The sequence below is a fragment of the Rhinichthys klamathensis genome, unplaced genomic scaffold, assembly GCF_029890125.1.
Source record: "Rhinichthys klamathensis goyatoka isolate OS25496 unplaced genomic scaffold, OSU_Roscu_1.1 h1tg000281l_1, whole genome shotgun sequence".
NCBI classification, from domain to species: domain Eukaryota; kingdom Metazoa; phylum Chordata; class Actinopteri; order Cypriniformes; family Leuciscidae; genus Rhinichthys; species Rhinichthys klamathensis.
In genome coordinates, this window is record NW_026606800.1 from 1,171,895 (window position 1) to 1,198,383 (window position 26,489).

Here is a 26,489-nt window from a genome sequence, read left to right on the forward strand (position 1 = left end):
ACATTAAACAAAGCATAATTGTGACAGAGAGATCAGGTTGTGGCTTGACCCAAAAGTGATGGTTGTAGGTGGTTGTATTTTTCTCATGACTCACGAGAGGGAGGTGCAGTCAGTGTCATATTCCTAGAGAGAGATCATGATATACATCTTAATACTTATTTACCACTTTGTTTTGGTATAATTCATACATGTTTTATATCATTAATCTTTGCAAAGTTTGATTGTGCGCCAAAACTGACACTCAAACTCAACACAAACAGTGTTGTAAATATACTTTTATTGAAAAAGCTTTCGTGCAGGTTTTATGCAATTAGTAGCCTAGAATAAATAATATTTTATTAGTTTCATTTATTTATTTTTTATCTGCAATATTTAATCGAAATACTTACTTGTATGGTTAAGACACAATCTCTCTCCTGGTAGCTGGCATTGTTTTTACAGCAGGTACGAGACTCAAGTTAACGAAGAAAGATCATGTGATTGTAATTGGACCCAGACGTGACGTATGCAGTGTGGAGGTGGGAGATATCTTGAAACAGATCTTTTCACTTATTTATCAGTTTTCTGTCCAAAAAAAATCTTTGCAAAGATTCTAACACACTCAGTAAAAAGTCTGTATCTGAATGCAATGCATTTTGACAAGGTTTAATCTGGGTGCTGCAAGATTTCCTTAAAATCTGGTTTCACACCATCTTGGATTATTAATGGACCAGGGGCCGTATTCACAAAGAATTTTATCTTACCACTAGGAGTACTCCTAAATTGCACTAAAATATTTTAGCTAGGAGTTTTCTCTTAAAAGTTATTCACAACGCCTTTCAGACCTACTCTTTGTAAGGGAAAATGACAACTCCTAAACTAAGAGTGAGTCATTGTTGCTATGGATGACGTCAATTCTCATGCACGAGCTTCCTTGCAATGATCCTGGTGATTGGTTGTTATGCTGGGTACACACCAAAAGATAATCGGGCTGATTTTGGGCCGATTTTCCCCCTTCCGACAATCCTAGCTATGTCCCGATTATCTTGATGGTTCTACAGATTATCTTATCAGATTTTCCCTTGGTGTGAGGTGTGTTAAGAGTGTCCGAACCTGCTTGGAAGAACGTCGGAGCCGCCCCGACCCCGATCAGGAATCCTGATGTGGGGGGAACATAGACAGTAAAAGAAATGGACACAGCGACCCCATAGACTTCAACGGAGAAAAGTGAAGTCAAATAGAAGCACTCACTTCCTGATTGCCAAGCGCACTGCGCATGCTCAAACTGAGCTTGAAGACGTAGTTGTGACGTGAGCAACATGACTGACAGTTGTACGTCTTCTAGTAGCTGTGCCAAGAGGAATCTGAATCATTCCCTTCTGAATCTTGCAGAGCCGGAGAGCGTGAGTATTAGCTGTTCATGAGCTCGCAGCAGGAGCAACTTTATGACTCTCTATGGGCTTCTCCCTTGACTTTATGCCTCCACGTCCCCCGATTGCGTGTGAGCTTCTACATCTGTCTTTATGGTCATTTCTCTTCTATGCGACAGAGAGTCGCGTATTATGACGCAATCGTTAGCCTATTTTTACAAAAACTGCTTCTACGGGGCCACAACGTAAGATACAAGGTAAAGGAGCATTTTATACATTGTCGTGTTTCTTTAGAAATAAATAATGGACAAATGGAGTCTTTAAACGCCTCAGATGTAAAGTTATTCGCTGTCAAAGTGACGCAAAAATGAATGGGAGTCAATGGAATGCTAACAGCAGGTGAAGGCTTGTTAGCCAATGGCGGCGCCCGGGGAGACTTCAGTTTCCGGCTGGTGGATTACCCCCGACGGTTATGTAGAGAGGTTTAGATAAAGGGGTTTGAGTGATTAATTATCAGTATCTAACCTGACGAAAATGTATTTATTCAATGTTGTCCACATTATATTGCATCTGCAGCAGCATTGTGAACTTTTGCAAAGATACGTTTAGCCATTAACTTTTAAATGCATTCTTATATTCAAATTCCAAACACATGAGGAGAGTCTCCGCATGAAAGACCCATGACTGGCAGATGAACGTGCGACAACAATTCTCTCCGAAATGGTAAGAAGTTATATTAGATTGAATGGAGGATTTTAACTGTGACGAGATGATTGACAGGGCAGTTTACGGTGACAGGATGACATCTAAATATGTCTGTGTCCTACACAAAATAATAATTGTAATGTCATCGAAATGCATATATAATGACATGTTTGTGCAGGCCCCAGTGAAGTGTAATTCTAAAAAGGTAGAGAGAGAGAGAAAAGTCTTGAATTAAATTAAATTAAATCAAGGTAGCCTAATACCCCAATGAAAACCGCCACTTGCCTAATAATGAAAAAACGACACTTGCATTAACACTTGCTTGGTTAATTGACATCCTATTAGCCTAAATAGACTACTTAAAGCAAGGAAATGTTGCTATTGAAGTAGCCTAAATATGTAATAGTTGAATGACGGTGGATGATGAACTCGCCAAAACGGAAAAGAAAGCCCAACTGGACGCAGGATCAGTTACTGCTGCTGGCTCAGTTGGTGCTGAAAAAAAAAACATAATAAAAGGGAAATTCGGCACTGGGATATCAAGCAAAACTAAGCGTGAGACATGGGAGAGGATTTGTTTGCAGATCAATGCAGCATTCCCGCTTGTGTCGCGGACCCCGGACGACTGCGAGAGGCGGTGGTATGCGCTACAATCCTTTGTGAATAGGTCTTAGTGAGTTAGGAGTCCTCTCGACTTCTTTTAAGCTGTCCCAGACTTAGGTGCTACTTTTAGGGCTAAAATGCTTCGTGAATTACTCTTAGTGAAAAAAATTAGGAGTCCTAAAGTTAGGAGTGACACGCGCATTATTTTTAGGAGTTGCTCCTAAATTCGCCAGTTAGGGGCTACTTTTAGCCTTAAAATTCTTTGTGAATACGGCCCCAGATGTAGATTCCATTTTTTTTTAACTGTTATCTAAAGTTTTATTAAAATGAAAATTCGAGATACGAGATAGAAGCTTTGCGTAGTTTCACTACGTGAAATCTCGAGGCCCACAGAGAAGGAAATTAATAGTTGAATAAAGCCGTTATTTTTGTTTGTTTTTTGCGCACAAAAAGTATTCTCGTCGCTTGATAAACTTAAAGATAGAGCCACTGAAGTCACTTGGACTATTTTAACGATGTCTTTACTAACTTTTCTGGGCCATCAAGGTTCGATCCCTTAGAAGCCTATGGAGGAGTGATCCAGCTCTCAGATTTAATAAAAAAATATCTTAATTTGTGTTCCAAAGATGAACGAAAGTCTTACGGGGTTGGAACAACATGAGGGTGAGTAATTACTGACAGAATTTTCATTTTGGGGTGAACTCTCCCTTTAATGTATGGTAAGGATGTGCTGTAGGCTAATTGACAGTGGCAGTTCTGAAGCATTTCATATGAAATGATATCACAAGCTTCTTTCCTTAAATTAAGAGTGATTTACAAGAAATCATTTTTTATATAGCACTCGGGCGGGGCTTGCACAACAACATTCTTTCTGGTATTTCTGTTCATAGTGAGAGAGACACTCCTTGCAAATATTTCTGCTCCCTTCTGCGCATCACAGTCATCTCACTTTTGCAATCACGCCATCTCAAGAAGAGGGAAATCCAGACCTGGAATATTTTTTTTTTGTATTGTTATTGTAGGGCCTGCCCAATCGGTCCAACGGCAGTTTCTGATAAGCGGGTGGAGGTTTACTGCATGCTACTGTCTTTTCAGAGTGTACTACAGTGGCTAAATCCTAAGTTTATCAAGCGACGAGAATACTTTTTGTGCGCAAAAAAAAAAAAAAAAATAACGACTTTATTCAACTATTAATTTCCTTCTCTGTGGGCCTCGAGTTAGTTCACGTAGTGTAACAGCGCAGCGCTTCTGTGTTGTACGTCACACGTAGGCTCACTATTGGCCGACGCTGGTCATGTGTGTGTGATGCATGTGATGTACAACACAGAAGCACTGCGCTGTTACACTACGTGAACTAACTCGAGGCCCATACAATGACTATCGGTAAGCATACAAAAATGTATTTGGTCATCACCTTAAAAATAACAATTGGATAATATTCAGACTTTTAAGTTTTGAAGTGTGTCACGTTTACAGTCCGATAATGATGAGCAGAGACGAAGAAGGTAAAATATAAGTCCTTTTGTTACCTAACGTAAACTCCAATAAACAACATCAATGAAACAGTGTATAGAACAAATCAATGAACTGAAGAAACTGAAGGGCTCAAAAAAAGGTGACTTTGATTTTATCTGTCTCTAAACCACTAGATGACACAAAAACTTGCCGCCGCACTTTCCAAAACATCCACTTTTCAAGATGCACGTAGAAATTTGTCTGATCTTTGATGTGATCGCGGGCAGCAGCGCAAAGTTGATTCTGCGCTAATTTGATCTAATATTTGATTTAAGCAGCAAATGAGAATAAATAAAATGAATATACACTCACCGGCCACTTTATTAGGTACCCCATGCTAGTAACGGGTTGGACCCCCTTTTGCCTTCAGAACTGCCTCAATTCTTCGTGGCATAGATTCAACAAGGTGCTGGAAGCATTCCTCAGGGAGTTTGGTCCATATTGACATGATGGCATCACACAGTTGCCGCAGATTTGTCGGCTGCACATCCATGATGCGAATCTCCCGTTCCACCACATCCCAAAGATGCTCTATTGGGTTGAGATCTGGTGACTGTGGAGGCCATTTTAGTACAGTGAACTCATTGTCATGTTCAAGAAACCAATTTGAAATGATTAGAGCTTTGTGACATGGTGGAAGTAGCCATCAGAGGATGGGTACATGGTGGCCATAAAGGGATGGATATGGTCAGAAACAATGCTCAGGTAGGCCGTGGCATTTAAACGATGCCCAATTGGCACTAAGGGGCCTAAAGTGTGCCAGGAAAACATCCCCCACACCATTACACCACCACCACCAGCCTGCACAGTGGTAACAAGGCATGATGGTTCCATGTTCTCATTCTGTTTACGCCAAATTCTGACTCTAACATCTGAATGTCTCAACAGAAATCGAGACTCATCAGACCAGGCAACATTTTTCCAGTCTTCAACTGTTCAATTTTGGTGAGCTCTTGCAAATTGTAGCCTCTTTTTCCTATTTGTAGTGGAGATGAGTGGTACCCGGTGGAGTCTTCTGCTGTTGTAGCCCATCCGCCTCAAGGTTGTGCGTGTTGTGGCTTCACAAATGCTTTGCTGCATACCTCGGTTGTAACGAGTGGTTATTTCAGTCACTGTTGCCCTTCTATCAGCTCGAACCAGTCTGGCCATTCTCCTCTGACCTCTGGCATCAACAAGGCATTTCCGCCCACAGAACTGCCGCTCACTGGATGTTTTTTCTTTTTCGGACCATTCTCTGTAAACCCTAGAGATGGTTGTGCGTGAAAATCCCAGTAGATTAGCAGTTTCTGAAATACTCAGACCAGCCCTTCTGGCACCAACAATCATGCCACGTTCAAAGTCACTCAAATCACCTTTCTTCCCCATACTGATGCTCGGTTTGAACTGCAGGAGATTGTCTTGACCATGTCTACATGCCTAAATGCACGTAGTTGCCGCCATGTGATTGGCTGCTTAGAAATTAAGTGTTAACGAGCAGTTGGACAGGTGTACCTAATAAAGTGGCCGGTGAGTGTATATGTTTTGAGACAAATGTCTCTTAATGATTTTTTTTAGTTTTGTTCAAGGTAATTAAAGAAGCAGTTTACAGAATAAAAGTATGGTATTTGGGGTAAAAAGCATCTGCTGTTGAGGCTAAAGGCACAATAATTAACATAACAATAAAGCAGGCTTACTTTTCCATTTGTTGACATGACATGCTAGATTCAGATGATAAATAAATACTATATATTAAGTTAGGTGTCCACCTTGGAGATAATACCCAAATTTATAATGAAACAATCATATTTAAAAATATATTAATCATATATAGTTATACTGTAAATCTATATTAAATTATTATGGGATCTCCTTCAATGCTTTCAGAATCTTTACTTTATAATAATTTTGTTTCTGTATTTTTTCAATATATTTTTTATATTTACATATTTTAATGACAGTAGCCATATATTTATTGAACAAAAAATAATTATTTTATTTATCAGAATAAACAAAACATAGTACAAACTTTGCTAAAGTGATTGTTTTGAACAAGTATTAACTTTAAAAACATTAATTTAGCTAACGTATTTTTATTAATACTGTGTTGTTGTACCCTGCATGTGGGGTTAAAGGGCCCGCCTCGCCACCTCATTCATTTAGATTTTTAAACAAAATGAACAACTTTTATGATTTATTTTCACACAAAGTCTGTTGCTCAATCAATGTTCAATTAAAACATATATATTCTTTCTGTAATCATTCATTTTGGGAGTAGTGAAAAGCACTTTTTCGTAAGGTGTGCCTTTAGCCCAGTTGTTGTTACGGCTACGGGTGTGGTGCAGGTTGAAGGAGAAGCAGCAGTCAACAGGTCCAATTCAAATATACTTTACTCAATAACAAAACAAGGATCACGGGGGACAGTAACACACCATACACAAACGAGAACCGACAAGGAGTGAAGGAGAACACAGGGTTTACATACACAGAGAACAGATAGGGGAAACAAGGCACCGCTGGGGCAAATTAACCAGACACAGGTGAAGGAACTGAACACAAACGAGGAGCGGGAAAACGAACACAGGACTAAACCAAATACACAATGAACGGGGGGAAACTCAGGACACACATGTAACATAACGCCCCCTCCAAAAAGGCGCGTCCTCGCGCCGTATAACTTCAATAGGGGTGGGGGGGCGGGCGCCCTGGAGGCTGACGAGGGCGTGGCCTACCCTGAGCAGGAAGCCTCCAGGGCGGAGCAGGCTGGTCAGGGGGCCATGGCGGAGTAGGAGACCACCCCTCGGGCGGTCCTGGCGAAGAATCCCCTTCGGGCGGCCATGGCGGAGAATCCCCTTCGGGCGGCCATGGCAGAGAATCCCCTTCGGGCGGCCATGGCGGAGACGCACCTTCGGGCGGCCATGGCGGAGACGCACCTTCGGGCGGCCATGGCGGAGAATCCCCTTCGGGCGGCCATGGCGGAGACGCACCTTCGGGCGGCCATGGCGGAGACGCACCTTCGGGCGGCCATGGCGGAGACGCACCTTCGGGCGGCCATGGCGGAGAATCCCCTTCGGGTGGCCATGGCGGAGACGCACCTTCGGGCGGCCATGGCGGAGACGCACCTTCGGGCGGCCATGGCGGAGACGCACCTTCGGGCGGCCATGGCGGAGAATCCCCTTCGGGTGGCCATGGCGGAGACGCACCTTCGGGCGGCCTATATCCCCCCCCCCAAAACTTTCTTGGGGGGAATCACAGGCTCTGGGACAGGCTCTGGGACGTGGAAAGTCTCTGGCTGGGCTAGCGGTGAAGGCCCGGCTATGCTGGATGGAACCAGTGGTGAAGGCTCAGAAGGGCTGGACGGGACCAGCGGTGAAGGCTCAGAAGGGCTGGACGGGACCAGCGGTGAAGGCTCAGAAGGGCTGGACGGGACCAGCTGTGAAGGCTCAGAAGGGCTGGACGGGACCAGCTGTGAAGGCTCGGCTGGGCTGAACGGAACCAGCTGTGAAGGCTGGGCTGGACGGAACCAGCGGTGCGGGCTTGGCTGGGCTGGACGGAACCAGCGGTGCGGGCTTGGCTGGGCTGGACGGAACCAGCGGTGAGGGCTTGGCTGGGCTGGACGGAACCAGCGATGAAGGGTCGGCTGGGCTGGACGGAACCAGCGGTGCGGGCTTGGCTGGGCTGGACGGAACCAGCGGTGAGGGCTTGGCTGGGCTGGACGGAACCAGCGGTGCGGGCTTGGCTGGGCTGGACGGAACCAGCGGTGCGGGCTAGGCTGGACGGAACCAGCGGTGCGGGCTTGGCTGGGCTGGACGGAACCAGCGGTGAGGGCTTGGCTGGGCTGGACGGAACCAGCGGTGAGGGCTTGGCTGGGCTGGACGGAACCAGCGATGAAGGGTCGGCTGGGCTGGACGGAACCAGCGGTGCGGGCTTGGCTGGGCGGAACCAGCGGTGAGGGCTTGGCTGGGCTGGACAGAACCAGCGGTGCGGGCTTGGCTGGACGGAACCAGCGGTGCGGGCTTGGCTGGGCTGGACGGAACCAGCGGTGTGGGCTTGGCTTGGCTGGACGGAACCAGCGGTGAGGGCTTGGCTGGGCTGGACGGAACCAGCGGTGCGGGCTTGGCTGGGCTGGACGGAACCAGCGGTGAGGGCTTGGCTGGGCTGGCTGGGATCAGTGGCGGAAGCTCTGTGTCCCAGTCAATAAGCTCCTCCTCTTCCCCTGGACCGATGGTGAAGGGAGAGCCACAGCTCGCCAATACCCACTCAACAAAGGCAGCGAAGTTCCCCCGAGGCCCATCTCCGGGCAGGCATGCTTTGGTCTCAGCGTTGAGGCCTGCCCAGAAGAACACACAGAGGCTGGTGTCATCAAAATGAACTAGAGGTACCAAGTCCAAATACCTCTGTGTGTGGGCCTCGAGGGACTGATCCTCCTGGGACAGGAGAAGGATTTGGACTGCTGCATCCATCGATGTTATGGTCGGTTCTTCTGTTACGGGTGTGGTGCAGGTTGAAGGAGAAGCAGCAGTCAACAGGTCCAATTCAAATATACTTTACTCAATTACAAAACAAGGATCACGGGGGACAGTAACACACCATACACAAACGAGAACCGACAAGGAGTGAAGGAGAACACAGGGTTTACATACACAGAGAACAGATAGGGGAAACAAGGCACAGCTGGGGCAAATTAACCAGACACAAGTGAAGGAACTGAACACAAACGAGGAGCGGGAAAACGAACACAGGACTAAACCAAATACACAATGAACGGGGGGAAACTCAGGACACACATGTAACAGTTGTATACTCAGTAGTAAAAAATGAACACAAACACATCGCAATGCTCACCATTTATTTATTCAATGGGAAACAAAAAAAGATTTAAAAAAAAAAAATTTAATTATTCAAGGAGAGATTATAAGGTTGTGGCTTGACCCAAAAGTGACGGTTGTATTTCACTGAGAGATGAAGTGTGGTAGGCAGCGTCATTTTCCTAGAGAGAGAGAGAGAGAGAGAGAGAGAGAGAGAGAGAGAGAGAGAGAGAGAGAGAGAGAGAGAGAGAATATCTTGAGATTGTAGTTTTTACAATTTTGTTTCTGTAACAGCCAAAAAGATCTAAAACATCCACACCTGAACAAATACTGAATTCATAGATAAAAATGACTTTTTTTAACAAAGAGAGGAGATTATTTTCTTGGATGAAATACGGTAAAAATATTTTTTATATAAATGGAATCAGGTGTGCTTTTGTCTGTTACGACATGTTTATTTTTATTTTATTTAACCTTTATTTATCCAGGTAAACTGTTTGAGAACCACTTCTCATTTACGTTCGCAAAAGCCACGCCCCCTAGTTATTGTTGCTACGCCCGTCAAACAAATGGTCAAACACGACCAGCGCCCACCAAGGGGGTAATCCATCGACCGGAAGTTGAAGCCGGCCGGGTGCCGCCATGTTGTAGCAGAACTTCACTTGCGTTAGCATTTCCATTGACTCCCATTCATTTTTGCGTCACTTTGACAGCGAATAACTTTACATCTGAGGCGTTTAAAGACTCCATTTGTCCATTATTTATTTCTAAAGAAACACGACAATGTATAAAGGGCTCCATTACCTTCTATGTTACACTATGGCCCCGTAGAAACAGATTTAGTAAAAATAGGCTAACGATTGCGTCATAACCACTCGACTCTCTGTCGCGCTGTACAGAAATTACCGTACAGACAGGAGGAGAAGCTCGCAGGCAATCGGGGGGACGGCCCGTCAAGGGAGAAGCCCATAGATAATGAGTCCATAAAAGCAACGGAATTCTTACTCCTGCTCACTCACGCCAAAGAACTCTTTGCTCAAGTTCCCCGTCTCTGCAAGATTAACGTTGGCAGTTTTCACACACAGCTACTAGAAGATTCACGTCTGTCAGACAGGTTGCTCACGTCATCAAGCTTAGTTTGAGTCGGTTTGAGTCTGCGCGTCAGGAACGGAAGTTCTCAAAAATCGCTAAAAGTAGGCTTCAACTGTCTCAACTGAGTTCCAATGAGATCGCTCTGTCCATTTCTTTTACTGTCTATGGCGCCCACTGATCTATATAATGACATTCTATATAGATCAGTGCCAGCGCCACAGATTGCCATGACGGGAAGAGGTGCGTGTCAGTGACCTTTTTTGGAGCAATACCTCCGCGATATCCTCCAGATCGAGGCATTGAGGCAAAAGGGGTTACAGTATGCAGTGGAGGGATATATTCAAAATATAAAAATACGCAATGAAGGAGACAAGACTATCGAGGCTAATAATGCTCTCAAGCTCTCAAACCGGCCTCAAGCGAAATCTGAGAAACCCCATGACCTGTAACGTTAACTCAAATGCAACCAGCACAGCCTTGAAGAAGATTTTATAAGCTGTTTTTCAGTGGCTAATTGTTTGGAGTTAGAAATATATAACTCGCGCTGCATATTTAGTAATTTTGCCTCAGATACAGGATTATTCATTCGCTTTAACAAGCAGGTTGTTCATTACCACGACAACCGCTTGCGTGTCATGCTGAATGCGATTTTCGTGTTTAAAAAGTAACTATACATAATAGACGGAAAGATGCAGATAACCATACATTATTTATATTCGTTACGATATTGATATGAACTGATGTTGTCAAGTAAGCTTCATGCGTTCCCCGTTGCGAACGTGCACTCCTCTAACGTTAGTCTAAACTGTAACTGTTAGTCTACAGGTGCTGCCTGCACTGCTAGTGACTGCTGCTCATTTCCCCCGGAAAATATCATGTTATCAACAACACTTTAGAAAACGTACTTCCTTTGTGGATCCTCTTGATCTGCTTTCTCCATGTGTCTTTGACTAATCTCATTGTCTCAGTCTCACGCACGCTGCACGCGAGTTAACCATGTTCGACACATTTAAAGGAGCCGTATGTAAGAAATTTATTTCAATTAATCATAAAATGGCAATGATATGTCACTAGACATTAAGAAATCATGTTCATTTCAAATACTTATATCACTGACAACAGTAGTCCGGCCAGGATATTGTCATTTAAAAAGTGAAGTTGCAGCCCTCAACTGATGTTGATGTTGTCATGTTGTGTTTTGGTCAGTGTTGGGCAGTAACGCTTTACTAGTAACGCGTTACTGTAACGCAGTTACTTTTGACAGTAACTAATACTGTAACGCATTACTTTTTAAATAAATTAACTCCGTTACCGTTACCATATGGCGCGTTGTCCGTTACTTTTTTAAATTAATTAGTTGCTGGAGCGGCTGAGAAGTGTGCGCTGTCATTACACAGTACGAGAGCACTGAAGAGACTGCTAGCATTATACAGAGCGAGAGGACACCTGAGGACACATAACAAACTCACTGGCTGAGTTGTTTACGTACACGTGAGGCAGCGCGAGCACTGAGATTACAAGCTGCACGGAGAGCGCTGAGCACTTAATGCGCATTTAAAACACAGACAGCGAAACGGTATGAATACAGAACACTTAAGTACACATTGCCATATCATTATAAAATAATAAATTTTTTGACTAGATGCTGCATCAGCAGAGAAAGAACAGAAGCTTGCCGTCGAGTCTGAGAGGAATAACATTAGTAACGGCTAACTTACCTCAAGCGATTAAAGCAATGTGACAAAAACACACGCAGACCTGACCCACATGTTTTATGTCGCAATTGTTACCATCTATTTGCATTAGTTTATGTCCAGCTGGTCACTTTTATGCATTCATTAGCCGGCGAAGTTGTATTTTTAAAACTAGTGACGTGATTGATTGCTTACATTGATGTGTTCATGCAGCCGACATCAAGTCTAATCAAGTGTTCTAAAATTTAAGCAAATAAAGTGAAAGACTGTACATGTAATATAGGTCTAGATTTATGTAATTTTAATGCTCTGTTCTTTGCAGATATTTAAATATGGCCATCTTCTTTAAGCTTGAATCATATAAATGGTAACACTTTACAATAAGATAACAATTTTAGCATTAAATATGGTTAATAAATGTTGTAGAAGTATCATTCATTGTTAGATGTATTTGTATCTCCTTAGTTAATGTAGGCCTACTATGAACTAACAAGAATGATCAAGGTACAATATTGTATTGCTCAAATATTAATTCATGCAGTAAAAACCACAGTGGTAAAAACGTACTGTCAGCTGCATGAACATATCAATGTTGAGAAAGCAAACAAGTCACTAGCTTTAAAAATGCTTGTTTTGTTATTTATTTCAGAAATCCTTGATATATTCAGTTTGTGCTGGTCTGACTTAAATAAAATAGTGTTTAAAAACTACTTTCTGTTTAAGTCAGTTTTGTGTTTGTACAGACCATAACGCATTAAAGGGCATTAATGGGAACATTTAAGAACTTTCTTTAAAAAAGTAACTAAAAAGTTACTTTTAACAGTAACGCATTACTTTTTGGTGTAAGTAATCAACAAAGTAATTGAGTTACTTTTTGAACGAAGTAACTAGTAACTGTAACTAGTTACTATTTCTTAGTAACTAGCACAACACTGGTTTTGGTCTGATGTTCCACCCTCCACCTATCTTCCAATCACGAAGTCAGTAAGGTTGCGGCATCCGGGTTGCCAGCTCTGCTCTAGTTACCACAGCTGCAGCTACAAACGTGTCGGATAAATTCCTGCTGGATCCTGCAGCCTATCTGGCAACCTCGAGTCAGGGAGGAGGGGGAGGGGATACACCGCTCTACAGTAATTTGAAAGTGATTGCAGTACCAGTTTTGGCCACAATCTTACATACAGCTCCTTTAACTGGGAGTGGGGCCGTCCACACTGTTTTTATCCATTGTAGGGACCGCGCACGTTGTGTTTTCGGCTTTTGAAACGGAAAGAACACAACTCCTCCAGACAATCTCTCGGGGTATCTAGTAGTGTCCGATTTACAAACGCCGTGGGCGCACCGCTTCACCATCTTGCTTGGAGTCAATGTTTGACGGACCTGCTCACATAGTAACGGTTGCTATGATGTGTGATTGGACAATAGCCGTTTTGGGGGAGGGGCCTGCGAACGGTCAATTGGCCTCAAAGTTTTTTTCTACTATTTGTGCAAGTTCCTCCTTGTTGAGCTTTAGTTTTTGTTGTTTTTGTTAATTTGAAATAAAAAAAAATATATAATTTATCTTTGCAAAGTTTCTGATGACTGTATGACAATACACTGACTCAATAAAAAAAACATTTAATAACTATATGCAGTTTAAATCATTTTTTAATTGAAAACACTGTCATGCATGCTTTCATGCAATAAGTAAAATAAATAAAATTTAATTTGTTTTATTTATTTTTGTCTGCAGTATTTGATTCTAGTACTTACTGTTGTGTTGGGCAAGACACAATCTCTCTCCTGGCTTCTTGAATTGTATTGGTAGGGGATTGTAATTTGGCGAAGAGAGGTCGTCTGATCATAACTTGACCCAGAAGAGACGTATGCAGTCTGAAGGGGATTCTAGATGTTTTCAGCATGAAAGAGAGAGGGAGAAAGATATCTTTAAACAGATCTTTACATTTATTTAAAAATTTCTGTCGCTATAAATAAAAAAGAAATACATCTTTGCAAAGATTCTAAAGCTCTCAACAATAAGTATTCATCTGGATTTTCACACCAAATTGACACTAAACGAACAATAACATTTGAAGTTTGAAAAAAAAAAAATTGGTTACACAATGTAAAAAAAGGTTTCTGTCTAAAATTAAGTACAATCAACTTGGATGTTTAAGTCATTTCAACTTAAATGACACTAAATTGAAAAACGAGTTGAATCTTGTATGCCAAACATTTCTGTCCCGAACAATCAGTAATAATTTATATAACTTTTTTTTCTCCTTACCAAAGCTTTCAAGATTATCCCTGCACCACCTTTATGTGGATTCCACTCGCTCCAGACCAACATACGTCACCTGTAAAGTACATTAGGAATGTGACATTCTGATCCTTTAACCTAAAGTTGTTTTGATAAAGACTTACAAGATTTTGTTGAGGGCAAGACGGGATCTCTCTTCGGTTAGTTGCCAAACAATGGACAATACTATTGCTATATACCAACTGTTTCCATGCCAATTAAGCTTTTCCTTATAAGGAATAGAGGATTAAAATATTAACAAAAACAGTGTCATTCATTTTATATAGGTTTTCTTAATATTTTGAATTCGAATCTTTTCCAAATTTATTTGTCATTTTTTAATATATCTTTTAGTTTTATTCATTAATTTTAATTGACTTTAGTTATTAGTAAGTTTAGTTATAAGTAGCATTCTAAAAGAATATGGTTTTAGGTAACAATAATGACCCTGTCCAGACCAGATTTTACTCATTTACATTTCCGATTTATTTGTTCTTGATTAATGAGGAAGGTTATAAGAGATAGAAGCTTACACTAAGTCATGAGATGCGTTTAATATAATGTCCAATTTCAAAGCTCTGCCATAATTTAAAGGGTTTAATGAGTTGATTGATTCGAAAACACCTGTATATAAACCAACACATGTACCAGAGCTTGAAAAAATAGGTGTCCCACTGTCTCCTGCTTTGCCTGCTTTAGAAATAATAAATTCTTCAGATGACATTTGATTTTTCATATTAGTATTAGGCTTTTCAATTTTACAATACTTTGGAACTAAACACCATATTGACTCTAATATATAAAAATGTAGCTCATCATTTTTACATAACCTGCCTATTTCTACTTTTATGTTTCGAAATGGATCTAAACATCCTTGCAATCCAATAAAAGCAATATCATAGTTTAACAAATTGGGATTTTCAGGGAAGATTTTCTGGGCTTTATATATTATTAATAATTTTTCAGAAATTGGAAACAAAATGTAAATGTTATCATTTTCGTGACAATAGTTATTTTCTAAAACATGTTTAGCAGTTATTACATGACCGGAGCCATAATAAAACCCTAAACCTCTGCTGTTACAACCTTTGTCAATATCCGATGACCAAACTAAAATGTAACAGACTATTTGGTTTGTTAAATATCTATTGTTACAAGGCATAATCTCACCATTTTCAACAACTAAAGGATCAGATGTAGAGTTTAACTTTTTTAAACAGTCAACTAATGTTTCCTCACGAAAAGATTTTTTTTTCCTATTAATTAATTTATTAAACACATTGTATAAGCTAATAATATTGTCCATTGTTTTAACAAATTCTGAGAAAACAAAACATAATATATTAGACAATACTGAAGTGATGCCGATACTTATTTTATGTTTGTTCCATAGAAGAACTGTGTTTGAGATTACATATTATAACTTATGAATTATTGTCTGTTATATCTTTTTATTCCATCTCAAGAAATACAACAAAACAAATAAAGTTCTTGCTTAATTCACTAATAAGAACCAAATTCATATTTTCTTAAAGTTGTGTAGAAGCAATACATGCAAAACCATACCTTACAATGATTCCGGCAACTACAAAGATTACCTGGAGGTTTTGGTTATTTATAGAAGATCTGAACCAATCATTCTTCATGGTTAACATGGGAGTTTCTTAGGGAGTATAGTGAAACTTATCATGATTATATATAAGAGTATGAGGAAATGTGCTGTACATAATAGAAAGTGAAAGCATAATTATCTGTTTAAAAGCAGACATTTTAATTTGTGTAGTTGTTATAGTTAAAATTTCATATTGCATTGTTGTTATGGGTAACATGTAACGCCATATTATTTTTCTTTTGGTTTCTTTGCCTAAGATTCTGAAAGAAATTGCTCAAAACTCAGAAATATAGATATATAAAGAACATCAGCTGTAAATGTGCTGTTCAGTTTTGAAACAGTTCTCGTGTGTTTCGAACACAATGACTTTATGACTGTATTTATTCTGAAAAACTTGAGTCACTTGTCTGACATCAAAAACATGCCAACTGCTGTTTGTTACCTCAAATGCTTTCCCAGTGACATCAAACTTGTCAAACTTGAAATTTGCCTAATTTGTTTCCTGATTAGTTCTACTCTGAGAAACATTCACAAAGCTCCCCCCCCCCCTGTAACTGTAACACTAAGACAAAAAAGAAAATTAAAAAAGAAAATGTATATTTTTGTGTGCCTTTGCTCTGACAGCCTACCTGTTCACGAGGGGATGAAGTAAACCAGCGCCAACTACTGTTCCTCGCTTGACAATGCAGGACTTGAAGCAACACTAGTAGGCTACTCCATGGCTTATATAGGCTATATTGAAATAATTGTGCTTTATGATGTGATGGTTTAACGTTTTTTATTGAATAGTAGCGTCACTTCAAGAGGTAATGGCTGTTGAATATTTGTTTTAGTTCAATCAGATCAGTGAAACAAAGTGAGAACATGGAGGATGGTAAAAGGAACAATGTTGTGTTGTGTAGGCCTAATGACAGGTGACTTGGAGATGAGTCATTTTGAATACTAGTTAAATGACAAATTTGATGATTTTTTCATTTTATTTTACACATTTATGAGTGGCTTTTGAATAAAAGTGAATGGATTAAAATAGACTATGTGCACGTTAGCATATGCTACTTCCGGCTGCGAAACCGATAGGGGGTGTCTAGTTTCCGGTAGCCTGATGGACGACGTAGAAGTAACGTTAAACATTGTTTACTTTTCACAATGCAGCAGCGCCTGGTTACCGTAATTCCTCAAATAAAAACCGGTATTCAAATAAACGCCGGGCCTCTGATAATGGCCGGGTGCGTGATCAACGCGGACAAATAAAGGCCGGGGGAAAATTAGTGTGGATAATCTCCTAAATGACTTTCATTGAAGAGATGTTACACCTGTCCACTTCATGCGTGTTCTGTGATCTGATCGTGAAAAGACCATGTATAAATGCCATCCGAAGCACATTCGAGACAATTTAAATCCGATCGCTCAAACCACTTCTTCAGGAGGAGATCTGAGACGAGATTCCAGACGAAACTGCACAAGTGTAAATCAAATGCATCTGATTGTTGAAACCACGTATCTAAATTTTACTCCTCCCAAAAACGCTAAAAAATAAGTGTGAGAGCGTGTTATAGGCTATGTAATGTTATAGCAAGATGTGACAACGCTACTGCAACACGCATCACGGCAGCCGAGCATCTATCCATAAAGCCAACGTGCAAACTATTGCAAATTAAAGTGAAAGTAAGTCGCAGACAATTCTCCTCATCATTAAAAGTAAAGAAACGAAATGATCTTACCAGGCTTGTTGCCGCTCTCGCTTATTGCGGTCTTTTGATTTAGAAATGAGCTGATCTATCAAATGCAGCTCATATCTGTTGCTTTCGGTGACGTCCACTCCATTAAATCCGCATATAGCGTGGGAATTGAAGATTTATATCCGTTTTGCGAAAACGCATTTGTGAGCAGATTTAAGTAGAATTGTTTTGATAAATCAGAGAGCTTTCCGATCTGAGAAAACACATGAAGTGGCCAGGTGTAAACATCCCCTAATATGCATTCAAGTTCATCGTAACGTACAGCCAATAGATGGTAGTAGACAATAGATGTAACACACATATAATTTAGTGCTGCTAGTGTAACGGTCTTTTCAACAACTTTAATGAAAACGAAATTGTCTTGAGGAGCATGGAACCCAGACGGAAATTTGATTTAGATTTTTTTTAAATAAAGCGCCTGCCTCTAATAAAAGCCTGTTACCTTCTGCAGTTTAGGTAAATAAAGGCCCCAGCTTTTATTTGAGGAATTATGGTATTACCACCGACTGCCCTTTGAAAAGTGAATCGGTTTTTTTTATGTTTTAGGTCCATTGCGAACGATTAAACTAACTTAACGCCGGTCCACTGATGTAAACAAGACGGCAACCGGAAACGAAGTACCCAATTTCCACCCTCAAGCCGGAAGTTAGCATTTTTCTCGTGCACAGAGCGAATTCGTACAACTTCTGAATAGTTTTTGAAACGTCATTTAGGCTTATTATATGATAATTAGATCTTATATTTAGTGAAATGTACTTCTACCCTAAACAATAAATTAAAGAAGAACAGATTCAGTGTTTGATATGATATCAATATTTTTTATATACAATTGTGGTCAGAATTAATGGCACCCCTGGTAAATACGATCAAAAATGGCTGTAAAAATAAATCTGCATTGTTTATCCTTTTAATCTTTCACTCAAAAAAATGTGCAAAAATCTAACCTTTCATTGAAGTGAAAGAATTGAAAGTGGGGGGGAAAATCACATTATGAAATAAATGTTTTTCTCCAAAACACTTTGGCCACAATTATTGGCACTACTAGAATTTTTTTTACAGGTAAAATATCTCTGAAGTATATTCTCATTAATATTTACCTTTTTTAGAACACCAGGGTGACTAGGAACATGACATTGTCTATGACTTCTTGTTTCACAGGAGTTTAAATATGAGGAAACAGGGGCCAAATTCCCTTAATCGTCCATTACAATGAGTAAAACCAAATAATATAGTTCTGATGTGCATCAAAAGATTGTTGAGCTTCACAAAATAGAAAGTGGCTGTAAGAAAATAGCTAAAGAATTGAAAATCCCCATTTTGACCATCAGGGCAATAATTAAGAAGTTCCAATCAACTAAAGATGTTAGGAATCTGCCAGGAAGAGGAAGTGTGTCTATATTGTCTTAATGCACGGCGAGGAGGAGAGTTTGAGTGGCCAAAGACTCTTTAAGGATCACATATGGAGAATTGCAGAGATTAGTTGAGTCTTGGGGGTCAGAAAGCCTATAAAAAAAAATCAAACAACCCCTACATCACCACATGTTGTTTGGGAGGGTTTCAAGAAAAATCCTCCTCGCTCATCCAAAAACAAACTCCAGCATATCAGTTGTCAGACACGACTGATCTTCAAAAGGGAACTCCAGATGTGTTTGGTGCAAACATTGATAATAAGTACGCATGCCTAACGGTTAAATATATTGCTGGATCTTATATGTTGTGGGCAGCGCTTGACATTAACTTTTTTGCTCACTAGCCAATGTGGCTAGTGGTTTTCCAAAATGACTAGCCACGCAGCATTTTTACTAGCCACAGTTTTGTTGTTGTACGTTTTATATGATTAAAATTGACAATGGGGCTGAAAACGTGCTAAAATGAACTAATATTATCATTAGCTCTGATAAGGTTGTTAAGCTCCTTTTTTGATAACATGTTGTCTAAGATACACACATAAAATAGCTTCTTATTGTATATAATAAAAGTGCTGCATTGTTTGTTTGTTTTTTGTTTTACAGCAGTAAATACTGCAATACAGAGTAGAACAATTATCTGCATTAGAAACAACGAGCAAAGAATAAATAATAATTTTAAAGAAAAAATCCACAATTAAGGCACCAGGATTACAACTTTATATAGGCTATATAGGACTATGGATTGTTTGTTTTGCATCAGCTTTTCCTCAGAGCTCTGACTTAATAATTATCATCATGAAGCTCTGAGTAACTGGAGATATGTCCACCTGAAACAAGTATAGGCCTACAGGTCTTTATTTTCCAGATTATTCCCACAAGCGCATCTCCTGCTTTCTTTCATGGCATGATTAATTTTATTAAAACATAGAATTAACTCTGGAAAGATAGTTGTGATATGACGTGACATAAGGGCAGCCCTGCTAGTAGTTAGGCCTACACCGTGGCCCTTAATCATGAAGATGATTTTTGCTTTAATACCGGCCATGCACACTCACGAACTGACTGAACGCTGTGTTGATGTGTGTGTGTATGCGACCAGTCGCGTGTGATGATCGTTCGTTTGGCGCGCGCACCCTCGCGCAGCGGCACTGCAGGAGAGCGTGAGACACGCCGGTGGTCTGGATTCTCCTGCTATTAAAAAAAGATCGCTATATCATCACATTAAGTTGATAATTAAGGGCAGACTAAAACAGCCCAGTTCGTCGCACAGTCCGCGAGTTTAATCTCCGCGTGTCTTCTTGTTTGCAGTGTTGTCGTTCAAGAGGATTCACGAATGGACCAATGAGCAAACACTAAACTATGTGCAGGTGGTACTCATGGGAGTGGTAGTGGCATAGTGTCAAATTGCAATTCGTTTGTTATGTCAGATGTCCTTTGACAAGACTACAAATCTTCAACACGCCAAAGTGGCTAGTGAGAGTGACTGTGTTACCCGCCACGGGTGAAATGCACCCGCATTTGGCGGGTTGGCGGGTGTTAATGTCAAGCCCTGGTTGTGGGCCTATTTTTTTTTTTTGCTGGAGGTCCTGGACATCTTGTTCAGATGCATGGTATTATGGATTCTAGCAAATACCAACAGATAAAAAATTAAAACCTGACTGCCTCTGCTAGAAATCTTATAATGGGCCGTGGTTGGATCTTCCATCAGGACAACGGTCCAAAACAAACATTAAAATCAACACAAAAATGGGTAACTGTGCACAAAATTAAGCTTCTGCCATGACCGTCCCATTTCCCTGACCTGAACCCTATAGAAAATTGAACTGAAGAGAAGAGGCACCAACATGAACTTGGGAATCTGCAGGATCTGGAGAGATTCTGTATGGAGGAATGGTCTCTGATCTCTTGTCAGTTGTTCTCCAAACTCATCAGGCATTATAGGAGAAAACTCAGAGCTGTTATCTTGGCAAAAGGAAGTTGCAAAACGTATTTAATAACAGGGAGCCAATAATTATGGACAGCGTGTTTTGGGAGAAAAGCGTTTATTTCATAATTTCATAGTTTGATTGACAGGCGATCTGTCCAATCATAATCCGCCGAATCCGCCATTTTTTTGTCCGACAAAGCAGTCAGGAGAGTTAGTAGATTAACGTTGGAGGATTTGAACTTGAAAAATGGTGTGTACTGACGTCTTTCCACGGTTAAAACAACATTCCTTCTTATGTTCCTTCATGTTTATTTAATGCTTAACTAGAGGGAAGAGAAGATCGGTTCACGAGCAGCTTTAACTGAGGCTCTACAGCGATCTGTCAGACACATTAAAGAGCCACAAAACGGTATATTGTTTAAATTTCGTTCAAAAATGACCAAATTTGAAAGTTATCAATAGCCTGGTCTGTCGTGTCTGTCAGCACGTTGTCAGTGTCCTCTCTGCTCCGCGATGTATTTTTCACTGCGTGAGAACATGGTGGGGCCTGGGGCGTGAGAGCGGCGTGGCTTGTTGTCGGACATAGCAACAGTAACTAAAGGGGGCGGGTCTTTGCGAACGGTCAATTGCAGTGTAACACAAGACTTTGCAGAAACTCACTTATATGGGGTGAGCTAAACAAGATAATGAGACACAGGTGAATGTGATAATGGATGAATAGTCCAGGCAGTGAGTTATGGGAGATGTAGTTTGTGAGGGAATGACATTAATCTGACGTGGAGTGCCCTCTGGTGGCTCTCAAGGGCACTCCAGCTGGTGACCATTACATTACAATAATGTGATTTCCCCCCACTTTCAAATCTTTAATGAAAGGTTCGATTTTTTAAGGAAAGATCAAAAGGATAAACAATGCAGATTTATTTTTTACAGCCATTTTTGATCATATTTACCAGGGGTGCCATTAATTCTGACCACAACTGTATATAGCTATATAAAGCTGTCTGAAAATAGCTTTTTGAACAATGAGTTTTGATGGTTTTATGAATCATTTTGATTTAATTGAACTTAGACATTTCTAAACACTTGCAAAATGAAACTTGAGTTCCCTTTCGTAGTCACTCCGAGTTACGTCGGATGACGGAGAATGGGGGTTTCGCCAGAAAGCCTATCATCTTCGAGTATTAAAAAATGAGCCTATGGCAATGAAATGCCATGGGTCTGCGGAATTTGCATAGCGTATCTCCGCCCCACCGCGTGGGTATTTAAGGAGAGACACCGGCAAAAGCAGATCATGTCTTCGCTGAGGAGCCGAGACTGAACTCAGGCGTCTACCCAGCGGTACAGCGGAAGTGGCAAGGAGACGTAACGTCTCCGTTCCCTACTCAGGGAACGAGGGTTACATCCGTAACCGAGACGTTCCCTTTCGTAGTCACTCCGAGTTACGTCGGATGACGGAGAATGGGGGTCCCCGTGTAATCACGCCACCTTCACAGCTGTCTTCCAGTGCCCTGCGAAGTCTGACCTCCCTGTCGTGATATAGGCACGGACGAAGGAGTCCTACTTAACACAGGAATACCAAGGTACACTGGGAAGCATATCTCAGGGGAGATATGCCGCAGCATGCCTACCCGTAGGGAGGACTTAGGAATACACATATGGCCCGAGGGGGCTTCATATGGAGGAACACTGGAGTGACCAGCCCGTGGGGTGGCAACTTTCAACTCCAGGAGTGGCAAGGTGGCTTGCCGAGGGAAAGACACATGCTCAAAGAGGCTTACAGTGGAAATACACATGTGGGGGTTACTCAGGGGAGGAACCATGCACACGGAGGCACCTAGCCGACGCACAGGCAATAGACACTGGCGCCAGTGTCAACAGTGCTGGAGGAACTCAGGGCTTCAGAGAGGAAGGCTCACCTGAGGAAATATCGCACGTATCCAGTCCGTGGAGTGGAATGGCGAGCAAGCAAAGACACCTGAACGGCTCCCATGTTAGCTTGAAAAAGATAGTACATGGGAGGAGACTGGCTCCACTCGAAGATTGTAGAATCTGGCGAATGTGTTAGGTGTCGCCCAGCCTGCAGCTCTGCAGATGTCTGTTAGCGAGGTGCCATGCGCTAAAGCCCAAGAGGACGCCACACTCCGGGTGGAGTGGGCGGCCGGTCACACCAAGGGGGCACGGTCGACCTTGCTGCTGGTATGCCAAAGCAATGGCGTCCACTATCCAGTGAGACAACCTTTGCTTGGAGAGAGCCTTTCCCTTTAGCTTCCCACCAAAACAGACAAAGAGCTGGTCTGAGGTCCTGAAACACGGCGTTCTGTCTACCTAAGCACGGAGTGCGCGTACTGGACAGAGCAGTGCCAAGGCTGGGTCTGCCTCCTCCAGGGGCAGCGCTTGCAGGTTCACCACCTGGTCCCGGAAGGGAGTGGTGGGAACCTTGGGCACATATCCAGGCCGGGGTCTCAGGATCACGTGAGAGTGACCCGGCCCGAATTCCAGGCACGCTTCGTCAACGGAGAAAGAATGCGTGCAGGTCCCCTACCCTCTTGATGGAGGCCAATGCAACCAGGAGCGCTGTCTTCACTAGGGATGGGAATTGATAAGACTTTATCAATATCAATGCCACTAATGATTCTGCTTATCGATCCGATTCTTTAACGATTCTCTTATCGATTCCTGATAGCACTGTGTGGGGAAAAAGTAGTCATATGCTTTTTCGGGGGGAAAAACAAGTGGTTTTATTTGTTTTAAAGCTTACACTTGACTAAGCAAACTGTACTTTTTATGTAATTTATGTCATAAATGGAACCTTATTGTAAAGTGTTACCGATTAGTTATACACCGATTAAACGTCCCGTGAGTTCAGTGTTGGAAAGATCAGTTGTTTTAACCATTCATTAAACGAATCGGTTCAAATGAGTCATTAGTTTGCGAATTGGACGTGTCATTATCGGACGTGTGCGCGTCGTGTGATTATCCCGGCGGTTGGGACATCCCACAAGATGTGTGTCATCACAGAAAACATTTCATCACTGGATCGTTTTTTTTCGTTTATTTGAAGTGTGGTTTATGTCAGCTGAATGTGCGGAACGCTTTTCAGAGAAGATAAGGCAACGTATTTTAGCACAATTCACACCCAGCGGTAATTCAGGAAAAACAAATCTCTGAATGCTCCACATGAAACTTTAGTCTCCCGACCTTACCATCGTGTCGTTTATTTTGATTAATATGTGTCAGGGAGAGAGAACAATTAAGACAGCGCTTAGTTTTGAGACGGTGAAGCCTACTTTCGCTCCGAAGAGAGAGAGAGTGCGCACGCGCGATCGGGGCTCTCTCTCTCTCTCTCTCTCTCTCTCTCTCTCTCTCTCTCTCTCTCTCTCTCTCTCTCTCTCTCTCTCTCTCTCTCTCTCTCTCTCTCTCTCTCTCTCTCTCTCTCTGCTCGTTCAGTTTAACATGCGCCCTGTCACAAGCGCAGCGGTTCATCTACATTACCAGAGAGAGACAATTTTACTCACCGATCAAATAAGACTTTGGCAGTACAAAAATTCGCTTTGGACGCCGTGCTATGGTGCTTGATAAAGGACAAAAGGGACAGTTGTGAGTTCACGGTCTGTAGCCTACATACAATGGCTGACTCAGAGCAGGAGCATCGATAAGAGGACTCGTTAACGTTGAGGACATACAATATCGATGGATCGTAAAACTTAGAACCGGTTCTCGAGTGGAACCGGTTTTCAATTCCCATCCCTAGTCTTCACTGACAGGAACTTAAGCTCAGCTGATTGCAGAGGCTCAAAGGGAGCCCTCTGCAGGGCATTTAACACCACTGAGAGGTCCCAAGAGGGAACGAGAGGAGGGCGAGGAGGATTCAGTCTCCTCGCTCCTCTCAGGAACCTGATGATCAGATCGTGCTTTCCAAGAGACTTACCTTCAACTGCTTCGTGATAAGCGGCAATAGCGGCCACATACACCTTCAGGGTGGAGGGAGACAGCCTTCGCTCCAACCCATCTTGCAGGAAGGAAAGCACGACACTGATCGAGCATCTCCTGGGGTCTTCTCGGCGAGAAGAGCACCAGTTGACGAAGAGGTTCCACTTCAACCCATAGACATGTCTCGTGGACGATGTTCTAGCGAAAGTGATGGTAGCCGCCACTGCTGGTGGCAGGGTACTCAAACCTGCCTCGTTCCGTCCAGGAGACACACGTGGAGGTTCCAAAGATCGGGACGAGGGTGCCATAGGGTGCCCCGTCCCTGAGAAAGGAGGTCCTTTCTCAGAGGAATTGGCCAAGGAGGTGCTGTCGCGAGGAGTATCAGTTCGGAGAACCAGGTCCGGGTGGGCCAGTACGGCGTAACCAGAATGACCTGCTCCTCGTCCTCCTTGATCTTGCACAGGGTCCGTGCGAGAAGGCTCACTGGGGGAAACGCATATAAGCAGAGGCCCCGCAGCCAGCTGTGCGCCAGTGCATCCGTGCCGAGCGTGCCCTCGGTCAGGGAGAAATACAGGGCGCAGTGGGATGAGTCGTGGGAGGCAAACAGGTCTACCTGTGCGTCCCCGAACTGGTCCCAAATCAGCTGGACCGACTGGAGATGGAGTCGCCATTCGCCGGAGATGGGCCGAAACCGTGACAGCTCGTCGGCTGCAAAGTTCCGATCTCCCGGAATGTAAATAGCACGAAGGGACCTCAGGTGCTTCTGACTCCATAGGAGGAGGTGGCGTGCAAGTTGCGACATACGGCGGGAGCGTAGACCACCTTGACGGTTGATGTACGCTACTGTCGCGGTATTGTCTGAACGGACTAGTACGTGTTGACCCTTGAGCAACGTTCGAAAACGGTGCAGGGCAAGGCGTACTGCCAGCAACTCGAGGCAATTGACATGCAGAAGGCACTGGGGTCCTGTCCAGGAGCCCGCGGCAGCATGTCAGTTGCACATGGCGCCCCAGCCCATGGACGAGGCATCTGTGGAGACAACAACATGCCTGGAAACTCGTTCTAGGGGAACTCCGGCCCGTAGAAAACTGAGGTTCCTCCACGGGGTGAAGGTCTGACGGCAGGTCGGAGTCACTGGGACTCGGAGCGTGGCATGATGCCATGCCCACCTCGGGACTCGATCGCGTAGCAACAGCTGAAGCGGTCTCATATGAAGCAATCCGAGTGGCGTTGCCGCGGCTGCAGATGCGATATGCCCCAGGAGCCTCTGAAACAATTTCAGTGGGACCGCACTCTTGCCATCAATCGATACATGGCATCATCACTTCCCGATGACTCATGCCCGCCTTGTGATGCCGCGATCGACATTGAATCCTCCTCTGGAGCGTCGAATGAAACACGCGGGGCATCCGAAGACGGACCCGCCTGAATCACTGCAGCACTCGCGGGTTGCAACACTGTAAAGGGGGGCGTGGTCCGAGGACGCATTGTCGGATTGCTCCACACCGTCACCTTCAAGTCACCCTGTCCACCAGCCGAAGTACCACCTCTCGTGGATGGGGTAGATCGGGGTGTGGATGAGGGGACTCTCTCTCAAACGAGATCATTGAGTCTCGACCTCAGTGTTGCGATGGTCATGTTCCCACAGAAGGAACAAGAGTCATCCACAAGCGCTGCTTTAGCGTGCTCTAAGCCCAGACACGCAAAGCAGCGATTGTGCCCATCAAAGGAAGATAAATATCGACCGCACTCAGAAGAACACGGGCGAGACATCTTTAAAAAGAAGTGCCACGTGCAGCTCTTTTTCAGAGGAAAAACTCTGCGATGCTGAGGCGACCAGGGAGAACACACAGAC

At 42.8% G+C, this 26,489-nt stretch overlaps 1 long non-coding RNA gene across 1 annotated transcript; it reads right to left on the reverse strand.

Moving 5' to 3' along the window:
* Window positions 1-9,044: 9,044 nt before the first annotated feature.
* On the reverse strand, window positions 9,045-14,416 carry LOC130103230 (uncharacterized). The gene is made up of 4 exons (XR_008809330.1): window positions 14,143-14,416; window positions 14,006-14,075; window positions 13,492-13,623; window positions 9,045-9,138 (listed from the first exon to the last, which is right to left on the reverse strand). It is a non-coding gene; the product is annotated as an uncharacterized LOC130103230 (long non-coding RNA).
* Between the last annotated feature and the right edge of the window lie 12,073 nt (window positions 14,417-26,489).